Genomic DNA, 18681 nt, shown 5'->3' with positions numbered 1-18681 from the left:
AGAGGAGGCGGGGACACGTCCCGTGGGCGTTGCAGAGGCGTGGCCTGTGGCTATAAGTCTGCGCGCGGGCCGGGGCTGGAGACATAGCGGGGGCCCCACCCCGTAGCGGCGGGGAGGTCCAACTCTGATTTTGCTCCCTATGGCCTGTCCCACAGCTTAGGTATGTTGGTTCAGCGGAGATAACTCTACCTGGGTGTCAGCCAAGAGCTGTAAGTGGTGACTAGTGTGGGCCTGAGATTCTCAGAGGCCAAAGATTGGGTCTCTTGCCCTTTTCATTTTCCCCTACTGCCCCTTTCCTTAATAGTCAGTTCAGCCTGACCAGGCGGTGGCGCAATGGAGAGAGCGTCGGATTGGGATGCAGAGGACCCAGGTTCAAAACCCTGAGCTCTCCTACTTGAGGGGCTGGTCGCTGGTTTGAGCTGGGATCACAGACATGCCCCCAAAGTAGCTGGCTTGAGCAAAGGGTCACTCCGTCAAAAGAAAATTTTTTTAATTAGTTCATTAATTGGTATTTGGCTGCTCACCAGCAGCTGAAACTCATCATTCCATTTTCCAATCACAAATCCAGCCTCCATGAGTCTGCATTCTATTCCTTCGAGTCTTTATTTCTCCCTCAAATTGTATGAACATGGGGTTATGACACTGGTTCTCAACTGCAGTGATTTTACCTCCCAGAAAACAACTGGCAATGTCTGGAGTATTTTCAGCCTCGTGTCTGGGGTAGAAGTGTTATAGGCATCTCTCCAATTGACAGAGGATATAGGTAGGTAGAGACCAGGTATGCTGCTAAACCAGTGGTGGGATTCAAATAATTTAACAACTGGTTCTCTGCCCTGATGACCGTTTTAAGTATTAAAAAATGATATACCGAAAGATTGTTTATTATTTCAGACATTTAATACTTAAGCAAGAATGATAAAAGAGGGACACAAAACTAGATTATGTTTATATGAATTTTAAAATACTAATGAAAAAATTAAATAATACCTGACAAAAAACAATAAAACTTATTTAAGATATTTCCATATTGCTTCTTGATTGGCCTCCTCACTTGCAATTTTTTTCACCTGTAGACAGAATGAACATTACCACGGGTGCTTAGAATACGCTGTTGTGCAGATGAACGTTAAAAAAGAGTAAGGAATGTAAATTTGTGATTTCAACATTGGGCGTCTGCCCAGGCACCCACCTTACAGAGAACCCTGATTACGAGTGCCATTTTAACAACTGGTTCGCCAAACTCAACAAAAAATTAGGTATCAGTTCTTCCAAACTGGTTCTGCTGAACTGGTGTGTAAACCGGCTGAATCCGACCACTGTAAGTAATGTTTTACAATATACAAATAATTAATTACCTGGCCTGAAATGTCAGGACTGCTGCGACTGAGAAACCCTGGTTAGGAGAAGAAAAATGACTTTTCTCTGACCTCCCATTTCCAAAGCGTTTTATCTAACTAGCACATGTACCCGTTTTACTGATTAGGACACGGGTTCAGAGATGTTAGGTAATTAGCCAAAGTTGCATAGCTAGTGATTCCCTTTCTTGCCTGTAGCATAAATGTGCAAAGTATTTTATTCTTAAGCAATATTGTTCAAAGAATTAATGCCATATATGATCTGCCATAATCTGCCAGCAGTTGTATTTTTTTGTTTGTGAGATTTAAATATCAATTAACTCTTACTGACTCATGCATTTTCACAACTTAAAATGTCAGTGAGGCTTACGGTATTCACATCTCTATATTCATTCTTGGTTTTACCTATACATGTAAAAGAACATATGAGACTTAAAAATAAACACCACTTATTTTAAGAAATGTATAGCCTTCTTTGTCTTATCAGACTCTGGCCCTATGTTTTCAGTGAGTTTCTCCTGAGCAGCAGAATCCTGTTTAAATTTTATAATTTAGCAAAGAGTGAAACTATGATAAAACTTATCACAGAACACAGGAGTTCTAAGAATTACTCCTAAAGGTCTCCTGCATTCCAGACATTCTCTTCCTTACCCCTTCATGCCATAGGAACCCAATTTCCTCTTTTTTTTTTTTTTTTTTTTTTTTTTACAGAGACAGAGAGGGACAGACAGACAGGAACAGAGAGAGATGAGAAGCATCAATCATTAGTTTTTTGTTGCGACACCTTAGTTGTTCATTGATTGCTTTCTCATATGTGCCTTGACCATGGGCCTTCAGCAGACTGAGTAACCCCTTGCTCAAGCCAGCGACCTTGGGTCCAAGCTGGTGAGCTTTGCTCAAACCAGATGAGCCCGCAATCAAGCTGGTTTGACCTCGGGGGCTCGAACCTGGGTCCTCTGCATCCCAGTCGACACTCTATCCACTGCGCCACGCCTGGTCAGGCCAATTTCCTCTTAATAGTAAAATTCAGTCACTCCAGCCTGTAAAGTGGCTGCCTTCTTTGCCTGTTGGTTAACTTGCAATGAGGAGCCCAACATAGATTGGTGACAATCTCAACTTACAGGTTTTTTTTGTTTGTTTTTTTCTTTTTACAGAGAGAGAGAGAGTCAGAGAGAGGGATACAGAGGGACAGACAGACAGGAACGGAGAAATGAGAAGCATCAATCATTATTTTTTTGTTGCGCGTTGCAACACCTTAGTTGTTCATTGATTGCTTTCTCATATGTGCCTTGACTGTGGGCCTTCAGCAGACCGAGTAACCCCTTGCTTGAGCCAGCGACCTTGGGCTCAAGCTGGTGAGTTTTTGCTCAAACCAGATGAGCCCACACTGAAGCTGGCGACCTCGGGGGCTCGAATCTGGGCCTTCCGCATCCCAGTCTGACGCTTTACCCACTGTGCCACCGTCTGGTCAGGCTCAACTTACAGTTTAATGGAATCTTTGGTATGTCCTCTAGTGATTTCTATTTATTTTATGGATTTTTAATTTGAGATACAATTGATATATAACATGTTTTAGTTTTAGGTGTATGACATAATGATTTAATATATGTAATAAGTCTAGTTAACATTCATCACATCACCACACATATTTAAAAGTTTTTTCTCTTGTGATGAGAATTTTTTGTTTTTCTCCTGTGATTTTTAAGATCTGCTCTCAGCAACTTTCAGATGTACAATACAGTAGTATTAACTACAGTCACCATTCCCAGGATGTATGTATCTTTTTAACTGGAAGTTTGTATCTTTTGACCAACTTTACCCATTTCACTTACCAACCACCCACACCTTTGGCAACCTCCAATGTGTTCTCTGTATCTATGAGTTTTGTTTTTTTTTTAAGATTTCACTTATAAGTGAGATCATTCAGTATTGTCTTTCTCTGACTTATTTCACTTAGCAAAACGACCTCAAGTTTCATCCATCTTGTTGCAAATCACTTCCTTTTGATGGACTGAATAATATTCCATTATATATATATACATATATACATATATGTGTGTATAATATAAAGGTTTATCAATTTTGTTTTCCTTTTCAAAAACCCACCTCTTCGTTTCATTGCTTTACTATCATCTTTTTAGTCTCTTTCATTTATTTCCACTTGGATTTTTGTTATTTCCTTCCTTCTATTAACTTCTATTCTTGTTCCTTGTGTTGTTTATTTGCGATTTTTCTTAATGTTGGCATTTTTCACTATGGACTTCCCTCTTAGAACTGCCTTTGCTATATTGCATAAGTTTTGATACATTGTATTTTAAGTTTTATTTGTCTTGAGGTATTATTTTTTAAAAATATTTTCTTTGACCTATTGGCTGTTCAGTAGCATGTTATTTAATCTCCATATATTTGGAATAGTCTAGTTTTCTTTTTGTAATTGATTTTTAGTTTCATACCATTGTGGTCTAAAAAAAATGTTTTCTGTAATTTTGATCTTAAACTTATTAAGACTCATTTTGTGGCCGGATATATGATCTGTCCTAGAGGATATTCCATATGTACTTGAGAAGAATGTGTATTCTGCTGCTTTGGGATAGAATTGTATGTTATTTGACTCAATTTGTTGTTTAAGTCCAATGTTTCTTTATCAACTTTCTGACTGGATTATCTATCCATTGATGAAAGTGGGGTATTAAATTCCCATACTACTGTCTGTTTTCCCTTTATATCTGTTAATATACTTATTTGCTTTATATATTTTAATTTAATTATTTTAGAAAGAGAGAGAAATGAGCGCAGGGGGCAGAGGTGAGAAGCATCAACTCATAGTTGCTTCACTACGGTTATTTGTTGATTGCTTCTCATACATGCCTTGATGAGGTCTTCAGTCAAGCCAGTGACCCCTTGCTCAAGCCAACAACCTTGGGCTTCTATCCAGGGACCTTTGGGCTCTAGCCAGTGACCTTGGGATCATGTTGTTGATCCCACTCTCAAGCTGGTAATCCTGTGCTCAAGCCAACAAGCCCATGCTCTAGCTGGAGACCTCAAGGTTTCAAAGCAGGGCCCTAGTGTACCAGGCCAATGCTCAATCCACTGTGGCACCACCGGTCAGGCTGTTTTATGTGTTTTTTTTTTTCTATTTACTTTATTGCAGTGACACTGGTTAACATAATTATGTAGGTTCCAGGTGACCAATTCTACAACAATCTCTGTACAGCGAGATGAATTATGCGTTCACCCTCCCCCCAAATTAAGTTGCTTTCTATGTTTAGATGTTCCTATGTTGGGTGTATACATATTTACAAATGTTATATTCTCTTGTTGGATTGACCCCTTTATACTATGACTTTCTTTGTCTTTTATTACATTTTTGTCTAATATTTTATTTTGTCTGATATAAATATCTACCCCAGCTTTCCTTTGGTTTTCATTTGCATTGAGTATCTTTTTCTATCCCTTCATTTGCAGTCTGTATGTGTCCTTACATCTGAAGTGAGTCTTTTGTAGGCAGCATATTGATGGGTCTTGTTTAATTATCTATTCAGCTACTCTGTCTTTTGGTTGAAGAATGTCATCCATTTACAGTTAAAGTAATTATCGATAGGAAGGTACTTTATGACATTTTGTTCATTGTTATCTGGCTGTTTTGTAATTCCTTTGTTTGTTTCTTCATTTGATCTCTTCCTTTGTGGTTGGATGATTTTACATAGTGTTATGCTTAGATTTATCTTTTGTGTATCTACTGTAGGGTTTTTTTGTTGTTGTTGTTTCTTTTGTATTTTTCTGAAGTGAAAAGCGGGGAGACAGAGAAACAGACTCCCGCATGCACCCGACCGGGATGTACCTGGCTAGCCCACCAGGGGGCAATGCTCTGCCCATCCGGGGCATTGCTCTGTTGCAACCAGAGTCATTCTAGCACCTGAGGCAGAGGCCATGGAGCCATCCTCAGCGCCCAGTCCAACTTTGCTCCAATGAAGCCTTGGCTGAGGGAGAGGAAGAGAGAGATAGAAAGAAAGGAGAGAGGGAAGGGTGAAGAAGCAGATGGGCACTTCTCCTGTGTGCCCTGACCTGGGAGAATCAAATTTGGGACATCCACACATTGGGCCAATGCTCTACCACTGAGCCAACCAGCCAAGGCCTCTACTATAGGTTTATGCTTTGTGGTTAACATGGGCATGCATAAAACATCTTATATTTATAGCAATCTATTTGAAGTTCCTAACAACTTAAGTTCAAAAGCATTCTAAAACTACATTTTTACTCTTCCCCCAAACATTTTACATTTTTAATTTTGTTCTTTTTTATCACTTTTTTTTTGGTGACAGGGACTGAGAGAGAGGGACAGATAGGGACAGACAGATAGGAAGGGAGAGAGATGAGAAGCATCAATTCTTTGTTACAGCACCTTAGTTGTTTGTTCATTGATTGCTTTCTCATATATGCCTTGACTGGGGGAGGAGTGCTACAGAAGACTGAGTGACCCCTTGCTCAAGCCAGCGACCTTAGACTCAAGCTGGTGAGCCTTACTCAAACTAGGTGAGCCCACATTCAAGCTGGCGACCTCAGGGTTTCAAACCTGGGTACTTTGTGTCCCAGTCTGATGCTCTATCCACTATGTCACCACCTGGTCAGGCCATCTTACACTTTTTATGTCACAATTTATATCTTTTTATCCATTAGCAAATTATTGCAGTTATAGTTATTTTTAGTATTCTTGTCTTTTAATCTACATAACTAGTTTTATAAGTGATTAAACACCACCATTACATAAGATTATTCTGAATTTAAGTCTATACTTACCTTTATCAGTGAGATTTATACTTTCATTTGTTTTTCTGTAGCTAAATAGGACCCTTTTGTTTCAGTTTTAAAAAGTCCCTTTAAGATTTTTCATAAGGTCAGTCTTCTGGTGCTCAATTCCTTCAGCTTTTGCTTGTCTGGAACACTCTCCTTCAATTCTAAAGGATAGCTTTGTTGTATAGAATATTCTTGGTTGGCAGGGGTATTTTTTCTTTCAGCATTTTGAATATGTCATACTATTTCCTCTGGCCTGCAAAATTTCTGCTGAAAATCGGCTGACAGTTTTATGGGGGTTCCTTTGTGCATAGCAAGTTGTTTTCCTCTTACTACTTTTAAGATTCCTTGTCTTTGACTTCTGACAATTTAATTATAATATATCTTGGTATGAGTCTCTTTGGGTTCATCTTATTTGGAACTTTCTGGAATTCCTGGATCTCAAAGTCTGTTTCCTCCCTAGGCTAGGGAATTTTTCAGCCATTATTTGTTTAAATAAATTTTCTGCCCCTTTTTTTTTATTCTTATGGGGCTCCTATAATGTGAATATTGGTCTGCTAGATCATAAATCCCTTAAACTATCTTTTTTTCCCTTCCCTTCCCTTCCCTTCCCTTCCCCTCCCTTCCCTTCCCTTCCCTTCCCTTCCCTTCCCTTCCCTTCCCTTCCCTTCCCTTCCCTTCCCTCTTTCTTCTTTCTTCTCTGATGAATGAATTCCACGGCTGTGTCTTCAAGTCCATTGATCTTTTTTTCTGCTTTATATAGTCTGATGTTGAATCCTTTAGAATTTTTCAGTTCAGTTATTGAATTCTTCAGCTCTATGATTTCTGTTTGGTACTTTCTTGTATTTTCTGTATCTGTTGAAAATCTCACTTTGTTCATGTGTTGTTCTCCTGAACTCAGCATTTTAATGCCTGTTCTTTTAAATTCTTTTTCTTTTTCTTTTTTTTTTTTTTTTGTATTTTTCTGAAGCTGGAAACGGGGAGGCAGTCAGACAGACTCCCACATGCGCCTGACCGGGATCCACCCGCCATGCCCACCAGGGGGCGATGCTCTGCCCATCTGGGGCGTCGCTCTGTCGCAACCAGAGCCACTCTAGCGCCTGGGGCAGAGGCCAAGGAGCCATCCCCAGTGCCCGGGCCATCTTTTGCTCCAATGGAGCCTCAGTTACAGGAGGGGAAGAGAGAGACAGAGAGGAAGGAGAGGGGGAGGGGTGGAGAAGCAGATGGGTGCCTCTCCTGTGTGCCCTGTCCAGGAATCGAACCCAGGACTTCTGCACGCCAGGCCGACACTCTACCATTGAGCCAACCGGCCAGGGCCTCTTTTAAATTCTTGATCAGGCAAATCAGTTAAATCATTTATTTCTGTTTTATTAAGTTCTTTTCCTGAGGTTTTTATCTTGTTTTTTCATTTGGAATGTATTCCTTTGTTCCTTCATTTTCTGTGACTCTCTGTGTCAGTATGTATACATTAGATAAAACAGTGGCCACTCTCAGTCTTTAAGGAACAGTGTTATGTTGGAGGTGAAACTCCCCAAGCTCCCAGTTGTCTCTCCAACTTTTGTGATTGTCCAAATGGCCTTTTTTATTCTTAGTGGCTCCCAGTAGTTCAGAGTGTACCAACACCTGTCAGTCTCCCAAAAAGTAAGATTTCAGGTAGCACCTAGGTACAAGCCGATTGGAAGCCAAATCTTCAAGCAGCATCTTTTAAGGTATACAAACATACCTTTTTCAAGGGAAAACTTTGAGAGGGACATTCTGTCTCTTCCCTCTATAGTGAGTCTTGAGGGTGGGGAACACTAGCCAGTTAAGAACTGTTTCTTCTGCCTGACCTGTGGTGGCGCGGTGGATAAAGCATCAACCTGGAATGCTGAGGTTGCTGGTTCAAAAACCTGGGCTTGCCTGGTCAAAGCACATAGGGGAGTTGAAGCTTCCTGCTTCTCCCCCCTTTCTCTCTCTCTCTCTCTCTCTCTCTCTCTCTCTCTCTCTCTGCTCTAAAATGAATAAATAAATAAAAATAATTAAAAAATTAAAAAAGAACTGTTTCTTCTTTTGCTGTTATCCGCAAGCTTCTTTCTTGGAGACACCAATGACCTGGAGCTGGGTATAGTGCAAAAGTGATGTCTGCCTACATACTCAGTCTCTGGAGAGGACTGCAGTGAGGTCCTGTGTGTACCGTATTTCCCCATGTATAAGACACACCCTGTTTCGAAAAATCTGGGGTCTAAAAACTGGGTGCATCTTATTACAGTGATTGTAGGGTTTTTACTTGCATTTCCCGCTTTTTTGCGGGAATGAATTTTATGATGAATAAAACTTGAGTTCAATAACTTTATGTAATACATTTTTTTTTCAAACTTTGGGCCCAAAAATTAAGGTGCTTCTTATACATGGGGATATACGGTACATTAAGTTAGAGGCCTACTCCTCAGGCTACAGCTGTTAAGGTAAACTAATAGCATTTTTCACAGAAATACTGAGTATTTCAGTCTGCTGCCTCTGTGCTGTACCCAGGAGGAATAGATGGTTAATAACTATTTCTCTATTCTTTGTTATAGACCTGTGGAATCTGTAAACTTATAACCTTTGTTGGCCACCAGAACCAGGCAATCAAGGGTCATCCTTTGCGTGGCAGATGCAAGAACGGTTGTGCCAGACATGTGCAGAACTCCTCCTCAAGCTGAAGTGTAAGGTGAGCCAATAGCATCTTTCAAGGAAAGACTGGCAGTCTGTCATTCTGCTGCCTCTGCACTGTGCTGGGTGGTTAGCTGTGCTGAATTCCCGTGAGCCATCTACATTCTTTTAGTTCACTATCGTCTTGTGGGTCTCGTAGGTGCAAGCCCGGTTGGCTTTCACAGATAGATGTTTGGGGGGCCCATCTCTCAGATGGAAGTCTTAGAAGTTGTGGTACCAGCTATGAGGTCCATAGCCTTTGATCCTCAGGGAGAAGCTGGGAAGTGTGAGTTCTTCCCAGTTGTGTGTCAGTGTGTTGCTGCGCCCAGTAATGGGGTTTATGGGGAGATTGTGTCTTAGCTGCTTTTACCCATTTTGATGTGGGTATTTTCTTGTTTGCTTCTGTGGAGGAGTCACTCAACTAGTTTCTGAATTTCACTAAGAGGGCATTGTTTCTTATGTAGGTGTAGAGTTGATGTGTTCATGCGAGGGTGTGAGTTCAGGAGCCTCTTACGTTGCCATCTTAAACCAGAAAAACATTTTATGGGTTCTTTTTTTTTTCCCCCTGAAGTTGGAAACGGGAAGGCAGTCAGACAGACTCCCTCATACGCCCGACCGGTATCCACCCGGCATACCCACAAGGGGGCAGTGCTCTGCCCATCTGGGGCATTGCTCTGTTGCAACCAGAGCCATTCTAGCACCTGAGGCAGAGGCCATGGAGCCATCCTCAGTGCCCGGGCCAACTTTTTGCTCCAGTGGAGCCTTGGCTGCGAGAGGGGAAGAGAGAGACAGAGAAGAAGGAGAAGGGGGAGGGGGGAGAAGCAGATGGGCGCTTCTCCTGTGTGCCCTGCCCGGGAATCGAACCCGGGACTCCTGCATGCCAGGCTGACGTTCTACCACTGAGCCAACCGGCTAGGGCTCATTTTATGGATTCTTACAAGAAATGCTATATCTCTATGTGTGATAATACAGATAATGATATTATGTGAAAATACATAGATATTTGAATTGAGATGAGAAATGATTCAGGAATATTGGACTCAATGAGAAGTTTTAAGAGTACCTTAATCAATTTATTTCACTCATATTTTCCTCTTAAAGTTTGCACAACAATTAGATGAAACAGTCTATGTCTAATTAAATATAAAGCGCTCTTTCACTAGGTATTAAATATAAGTTTCAAGTGATAAGGAAGCAAGTGTTATAGTTTTTTATATTGGCTACATTGTTACTTTCTTAGTAGTATGTAAACTAATGGTGTGTCTTACAATGTTTTTTAAGATTGGAAGTAATACAGAACACACCTGAAAATAATAATTCTTTAAACATATTCACAAATTATTTTATTTGATCTTTATATGAGTACTATGAAATAAGGTGCACATTTATTATTTCCATAAGGCAAATGAAACTCGGTAATTTTAACTTTGTTATAGGTGAGTCTATATTTTGTTTTATAAACTTTTGAACTTACTCTAATAAAATAGTTCAGTAATTTGTTTTATATAACATTAAACCACAAATTTAAAGCATTTCTACTGTTGAATAGATCATGTTACATAATGACACTATTTTGAAAATGTGTGATATTGTAACTGCAAGATAGGAGTTAAGCATAAGGAGACTTAATGTGTGAAGTTAGGGAATACTTAGATATGACAGAAATTCCTGGAAAGGAAGCAAAGATTAAACTTGGGAGAAATGTGTGGTATGGAAAATATCTTAAGTCTAGGCAAGATGCTTTTATGGTACTTATTGTCATATCATATATTAACATCTTGTTTTGTCCTTCAGTGGCGGCTCACTTTTTCCTAGATACTGTGCCTTCAAATTATGTAGCTGCCAAATGTTACTGTTGGTAGCCAGGTTCTTGCTTCCAAACAAAAAAAAAATCTAACTGCGGAAGAATTGTTAATTTACAGAATAAGGGGGAAGCTGAAGGATCAGACTCAGAAAATGGTAGAGGCCGAGCGAATCTGGGCAGCCAAGAACATAGCCAAGAGGAATAGCTTTGTTAGACTGAATACTAACACCCCATAATACTCATCATCATAGCTCTATACTCAGGCGACATGCACATTTCCTGGTTGCCCAGTGTTTGGGACAACCAATATTTGACATTTTGGTTTCTTCCTGTTAAGAGTCATACATTGTTGAATTCCCAAAATGGGGGTTCGATTCTGGACAGCCAGAAGAACTACAGGTACACTTGATTATTATATATTATGCCATGTAAACTTTGTTTAAATATAACTGAATAGAACATTTTAGATATACACTTAATAAAGCCATTTTTAGCTATCCAGTTGTTCTAGTATTATTGCTTTTCTTTTAAGGAGTGCTATTCAGTACTGGAAAACATCCCTAGAATTCTAGTATTCATCCTGCTGTGGGCATGGCCATTTTATTAATGCCAAAAGTTAAAACATATGAGTATTTTCCCCCCAGGAAACTAATATAATTTATTATGAAGTATAATATGACTTGCTTTATTTGCTGACTCACCTTATTTGCTGGAATTCATCTATAAAACCAGATTGGTAGACAGTCACTTTTAGACATTGCTTGATTATACCCGTCTCCAGGGGCCACTTGACTTTCATCTCTGAATTCATAGTTTCTAAGTATCTAACATATAGTTTATTTGTTTATTACTTACCGTAAAGGTAATTAACGATCACTTTAAAATGTGTAATGTTACAGAATATAGAACGAAGAGCGATCGATCCCTGTAATCCCGCCCTCAGGGATAACTACTGTTAACAGCTGGCTGATCTCACGCCAGACTGCTGGGTTCCATTTCCAACTTTTCCATTTAGCTGTAAGCCTTGAACACGTTATTTGTCCTCACACTGCCTCAGTTTTCTCATTTCAGTGTAATCATACTGGCTTCCAGAGTTTTATGAGAGTTAAGAATATATGAAGTGTTCAGCATGGTTTTTGGAATACAGTAAATGCTTAATAAATGCTAGTTTTTGTACATGTATCAGTCAGGATAGGCTAGATTATGTTTCAGTAACACAAGACAAAAATATCAGTGTCTTAACACAACAAGAGTTTATTTCTTGCTAATGTTGGATTTCTTACATAGATTGGCAAGCAGTTTCTCCACGTAGTCACTCAGGGATCCAGGGTACTGGGGATTCTACTTTATTGTGATCATAATCTGCAATATATAGCTCTTTTACTCATCTTAGCAATGAAAAGAGATGATAAAATCACACATGGAGTTTTTATTGCCCCAGCCCATATTTGACACACTCCACTTCCAATTACAATTTATTGGCCATCAGCAATAACCATAGCCCTCACCAGCTGCAAGTAAGCTGGGAAATGTGCAGTGTGGAATGCAGAATATATGGTGAGTGCTTCTACTTCAATCACAGTCCACTCTTTTCTGCCCAGTCTGGTATGATATACAAACTGTTCTAGTTTTCCTGGTTTTTAAACTGTAATATATCATGGATGTCTAGCCATATCAGTACATATTTATTCACTCACTGACTATTTATTAAGCCCTCTGCGGGTTGGGCATTATTCTAAGTAGTGGATGGAATATGCCAGTGAAGAAAGCATTTGCTAGTCCTTACCTTCATGTAGTTTACTGGATTGCAAACAGATAAAAGAATAAATTTTTAAAGTATAATGTGTTAGAGGGTAAGAAGTGTTACGGTGGGAAATAAGAAAGAGGAAAGGTAGGAGTTTGGGGGGTAAAGTTTAAAGTAGAATGTCTATGGAAGGCCACTGTGAGGTGATCTGGGTTACATTCTGAAAGCTATGAGGATGTAAGCCTTGTGCATACCGCTATAGGAAGAGCATTCCAAGAAAATAAAATTGTTAGTGTGCCTTGATGATGTGTACATGAAATGAATTTTCCTGTTCTTGTATATGGTTAAAATTTTTCATGAAAAAAATTACAAAATGTATCCCTGGTTGTAAAACTCATATCTAGATTTTATTTCTGCATTGGTGGTGGGTGGGGGCAAGGTCATGATAGAAAATTTAATAGTCTCAATTTCCTAAAAATAAATAAGAATGTTTTCCTAATTTACCTCCTCAGAAACAATGTTTTAACATCCTCACGAACTCCTGCTGCTATACAATCTAGCAATTGAGTACAGATTGCTGTTTATTACTGCATAATTGTGTTGTGTGTATTAGTCTTATCTTTACAATTATTTGTTAAACTCTTAATTGTGTCTAACTTATTAAATCTGCCTTTCTATCATTCTCTTTAAAGTTTTCCAGTACTGATTAGACATACAGTATAATATATTCCCTGTGAAAATTATAGCTTGAGCAGTGAAATTTAATGGTGACTTTATTAACTATAACCTCAGTTCTTACAGCATTTTACTTTATTGAGAATGAAAAAGAAAAAAGAAAGATAATCACAAAATATCATACCCACAATCAATTTAAAAGTTTTGAACATTAGAGAGCTGGTTCAAAAATACTTTAGGTATTTTTTTCAAGTAATTGGCCAGATGAGAGGTACAATTTAAATAGAGAGACCTTTCTTAGTCACATAGTCATCATGATTCTTCCACTAAAAAATGTGTTCTTTCAGTGGTTTATTTTCTGTTACCATAGAAGTAGGCTACATTGCACAAACATTTTGAGTAAATTCTGTCAGTTTTTCCTCAAGATGACTATGAGTCTTAACAACTAGATGATTATGATTGAAGTAAAAAAAAAAAAGTGAAATCAGCCTTGTCCAGCCCAAAGCATTTACTGGACTGTCTAACAGTTATTTGGCTTGATTGTGAGGTCACACCCAGACACCAAGGAGGAATGTCTCCCAGCGATCATTCACTTAGAACCACTCTGAATTTATGGGAAGTGGTGACAGACTGATGAAGCATGAGGAAGACTCTTGTCACAAATTTGTCAGTGTTAGTCACACAACTAGAACATAATGAATGTTTAAAGGAAAATGCATGACACAGCTGGGAAGCTATGTTGGAAGAGCCGTGGCCAAAGAAAAGAGAATTACAAATGCTGGGGGAATTATGCTTCTATGACACATAACTTGGAAGTGTAGTACATAAAATGTCTAGTTTTCATAATTTGCTTCACCTTAGTTATGATCTATTTTGTATGAGGCAAAATCTCTCTTTTGAGAACAATGTCATTACCTCAGGAAGGAAGGATTACGGCATAATGCTCACATTCATTTGAAAATATTTTTAGGATTTGGAGTGATTCATTACCAGTATCAGACTGTTTAATGTGGATCTTATATAATCATAAAAACACTTTTAGAACAGTGGCCATACCTCAATGTCAAACACAGAAGACATATGGCACCATTGTAATTCAAATCACCAAACTGCTTTGAGACCACAAGCAGTAATTTTGATCTCTGACACTCAACTTCCTCATCTGAAAAATGGAGACACAAACTGTCTTTCTTTTGCATTTTACTGATATGTTTTGAGTGTATCAAAATTCCGAACCTAGTTCTTCCAGGCAGAAACCTGAGCAAATGGAAAAATAAATATTAGTATCAGTCACCACACATAGGCCCTTAAAAAGAACATTGCCTGTGTTCATTGCTATTGATTCTCCCAAAGGAGAAGTTACTCAGATTTCTACCTGAGGGTTCAAGCTTTGCTTAACACTCCTCTATCATAGCACAAATTCTTTTCAATTATCCTTCCTTTATTCATTCTTTTCATGAGTTGATCATTCACCAAATGTTAAGATCCCACCATGTGCCAAGCACTATGCTAGGGACCGGATATATAAAAAAGAATAAGGTAGACATAGTTCCGGCCCTCAGGGAACTTAAAATAGAGCAGGGGAGACCAGCACTGCACTGAGTTAATGCAGAATTAGGACAGGATGTTATGGAAGTTTTCAACAGGGGATTACTTAACCTACTTGGGTTTCAGAGACATCAAAGCAAAAACAAGAAAAATGAGGAGGAGTTGGCTAAGCAGAGAGTCCAGGGGGAAACGGTGTAGGCAGAGAGAACAGCACTGAGCTGATGTGGAGGCACGGGAAGGAGCGCCAGCAGGGCTGCAGTGTGGAGAGAAGGACCCAGGTCTCAGAGGCCGTGTTCAGGAACTGGTCTTCATTCTGAGAGTAGTGGGAAGCCACTGAAGTCTTAGGTCTGTTTGGTGTTTGTTGTATATGTCTATGCAGGAAAGTGACATGATCACTTGTATTTTTGAGAGCTCATTCTAGGTACTATGTGTAAATGGAGGAGAGGATGGCACACAGAAAGAAATTGTGGGAAGTGAATTAGGGGCCTGGCAGAGAAGAGGAGGAAATAGTGGACTGATTCAAGATATATTTGAGACAGAATCAATAGGTGCCCATTATATATATATTTGCCTTGCCTTTCTGAATGGGAGAGCCTTCTGAGGTAAGAAAGGTGCAGGGAGGTGGGTGCAAGTGCAGAGCAGCAGTAGTGTAGGTAAGAGAGGCAGAGATCGCAGTTTGGGCTGCTGAGCTGACTGTAATTTGTGGGTCAGTATGTCAAAAATGATGGAGCTGTGAAGAGGGGAGCCTCAGAGGTCTGTGGCGAGGTTGTATTCAGGACAATGGCTAAGTGGTTGGCTACAAATGCGCAAAGTAAAACCATGTCAGACATACCAGTAGGGACTGTTAGGAGACTGAGTGGTTAACAGAAACACCAGTGCTGGAAGACTGAAATTCCATTCCACGGAGAGATCTTATTGAATGCCTTGGATATTCAATTGAAACTCGAGTAAGGTCCATGCTCTAGGACTAAGAACTAAGATTAAGGTGAATCAGAGTAATTAACAACCTGCCAAAACAAAACTCCACACTCTTTAAAGACAGACAATAAATACAATTTCTCTTAATGTAGTAATCAAAAGTGTTTCATATACAGTTAGAAAGTACTAGACATGTAATTCAAGATGGAGGGAAATGTAACCCTTAATCAAGAGACAAAATAGGCCTGACCAGGTGGTGGCGCAGTGGATAGAGCATCCGCCTAGGATGCTGAAGACCCAGGTTTGAAACCCCGAGGTCACCAGCTTAAGCGTGGGGTTGCTGGCTTGAGTGTGGGGTCATAGACATGGCCCCATTATCGCTGGCTTGAGCCCCAAAGGTCAGTGGCTTGAAGCCCAAGGTTGCTGGCTTGAGCAAGGGGTCTCTGGCTCAACTGGAGCCCCCTGGTCAAGGCAAATATGAGAAAGCAATCAATGAACAAATAAGGTGATACAGCTATGCTTCTCATATCTCCCCTTCCTGTCTGTCTGTCCCTTTCTCTCAATCTCTCTCATGCTAAAAAAAAAAAAAAAAAAAAAAAAATGAAGAAAAAAAAGAGAAAGACAAAATAGTCAATACAAAGAGAGATGAACCTAGATGTTAGAATAAGTAGCCATGGACTTCAAAACATCTATTATAGATATGTTCAAGGTTTTAAAGGAAGTGATGGAGTTTTCCTTCCAAAGTGTGAGTGAACAGATGGGGAATCTCAGCAGAAAATAAAAACTAGGAAAATTGAACTAAATGGGAATTCAATCACTGGAAAACTACTGCTATACAGAGCTTAAAGGGAAACTTATTGTCTTAAATGCTTCTATTAGAAATGAATAAAAGCTAAAAATTAATACCCAGAGCATAAAACTTCATTTAGAAAAGAAACAGCAGAATAAATAAAATAGAAAGAAAACTGTAAAAATAAGAGAAACAAGTGATGATATGTTAAACAAATTTATAAAGGCCCATGTAAAAGAATGTGGAAGTGAACACACAATATGGTATACAGAGATGTGTTATAGAATTGGGCACCTGGAACCTGTATAATTATGTTCACCAATAACACCCCAATAAATTCAATTTAAAATTCATAAAATATAAAGTTGAAAAAATAAAAATAATAAAAGCAGCAAATTTCTAGCAAGGTTGATCAAAAAAAAAAAGAGGATATACAAATGAACAATAATAGCCTGACCGGTGGTGGCACAGTAGATAAAGCATTGACCTGAAACACTGAGGTTGCTGATTTGAAACCCTGGACTTGCCTGGTCAAGGCACATAAGGGAGTTGATGCTTTCTGCGCCCCCCCTTGCCCCCCCCTTTTCCCTCCCTCCTTCTCTCTCTCCCTCTCTCCCTCTCTCTAAAATGAATAAATAAGCCTGACCTCTGGTGGCACAGTGGATAAAGCGTCGACCTGGGAACACTGAGGTTGCCGGTTCAAAACCCTGCATTTGTCTGGTCAAGGCATATATGGGAGTTGATGCTCCTGCTACTCCCCCCTTTCTCTCTCTCTCTCTCTCTCTCTCTCTCCCCCCTCCCTCCTCTCTAAAATAAATAAATAAAAATAAATAAAAAATTAAAAAAAAGAACAACTAATGATTGATGCTTCTCATCTCTCTCCATTCCTGTCTGTCTGTCCCTAACTATCCCTCTCTCTGTAAAAAAAAAAAAAAAAGTAAAATGAATAAATAAGATCTAAAGAAAACAAAAACAAATAAACAATAATAAGAATGAAAGGGGGAGCCTGACCTGCGGTGGCGCAGTGGATAAAGCGTCGACCTGGAAACGCTGAGGTCACCGGTTCGAAACCCTGGGCTTGCCTGGTCAAGGCACATATGGGAGTTGATGCTTCCAGCTCCTCCCCCTTCTCTCTCTCTGTCTCTCTCTCCTCTCTCTCCCTCTCTGTCTCTATCTCCTTTCTAAAAATGAATAAATAAAATTAAAAGAAATTAAAAAAAAAAAAAAAGAATGAAAGGGGGAAAGATAAGATATTATAAACATGTTTATGCTAAACTAACTTGAAAATGAGATCAAAATTGATAGAAAATATCTTCCTACAGTTATCTCAAGAACAAATTATATCTCTGAACAGTAGTTGTATAGCCATGAAATAAATTGGCAGTATTAGTATCTTCCTGCAAAGCAAACATCAGACATAGTTCTACCAGCCAAGGAGCCTACAATTTCTATATTGTACAAACTATATCAGAGAATAGAAAAAAGAGGATTAACTTCCCAACTCTTTTTATAATGCTAGTATAACCTTTATACCAATATATCACCATATCATTATAACCAGACTAAGACAATAGAGAATCCATTATGACCACAGTGAAAATTGGAATAGTGAAATCTTAACTACGTTAATTTAGAAAATGGAGTCTGGCCCTGGCCGGCTAGCTCAGTGGTAGAGTGACAGCCCAGTGTGTGAAAGTCCTGGGTTCAATTCCTGGCCAGGGCACACAGGAGAAGCACCCATTTGCTTCTCCACCCCTCCCCCTCTCCTTCCTCTCTGTTTCTCTCTTCCCCTCCCACAACCAAGGCTCCATTGGAGCAAAGTTGGCCCGAGAGCTGAGGATGGCTCCATGGCCTTTGCCTCAGGTGCTAGAATGGTTCTGGTTGCAACAGAGCAACTCCCCAGATGGGCAGAGCATCATCCCCTAGTAGACATGCCAGGTGGATCCCAAGAGAGCACATGCAGGAGTCTGTCTCTCTGCCTCCCCGCTTCTCACTTCAGAAAAATACAACAAGAAAACAACAACAACAACAAAAGAAAAATGGAGCCTGACAGTATATAAAAGAGATAATACATACAAAACAACAAACAGTAGTGCTGGTGAGGGTGTGGATAAAAGGGAACCCTCCTGTACTGCTGGTGGAAATGCAGACTGGTGCAGCCATTATGGGAAACAGTATGGAATTTTCTCAAAAAATTAAAAATGGAAATGCCTTTTGACCCAGTTATCCCACTTCTAGGAATATATCCTAAGAATAACAAATCACTGATTCAGAAGAAGAAATGCATCCCCATATTTATTTATTTTTATTTTTATTTTTTTGTATTTTTCTGAAGCTGGAAACAGGGAGGCAGTCAGACAGACTGCCGCATGTGCCCGACCGGGAT

This window comes from Saccopteryx leptura, chromosome 6 (genome assembly GCF_036850995.1).
Source record: "Saccopteryx leptura isolate mSacLep1 chromosome 6, mSacLep1_pri_phased_curated, whole genome shotgun sequence".
Lineage (NCBI taxonomy): Eukaryota > Metazoa > Chordata > Mammalia > Chiroptera > Emballonuridae > Saccopteryx > Saccopteryx leptura.
The sequence above is the reverse complement of the archived record's forward strand: the minus strand, read 5'-3'. Positions refer to the sequence as shown.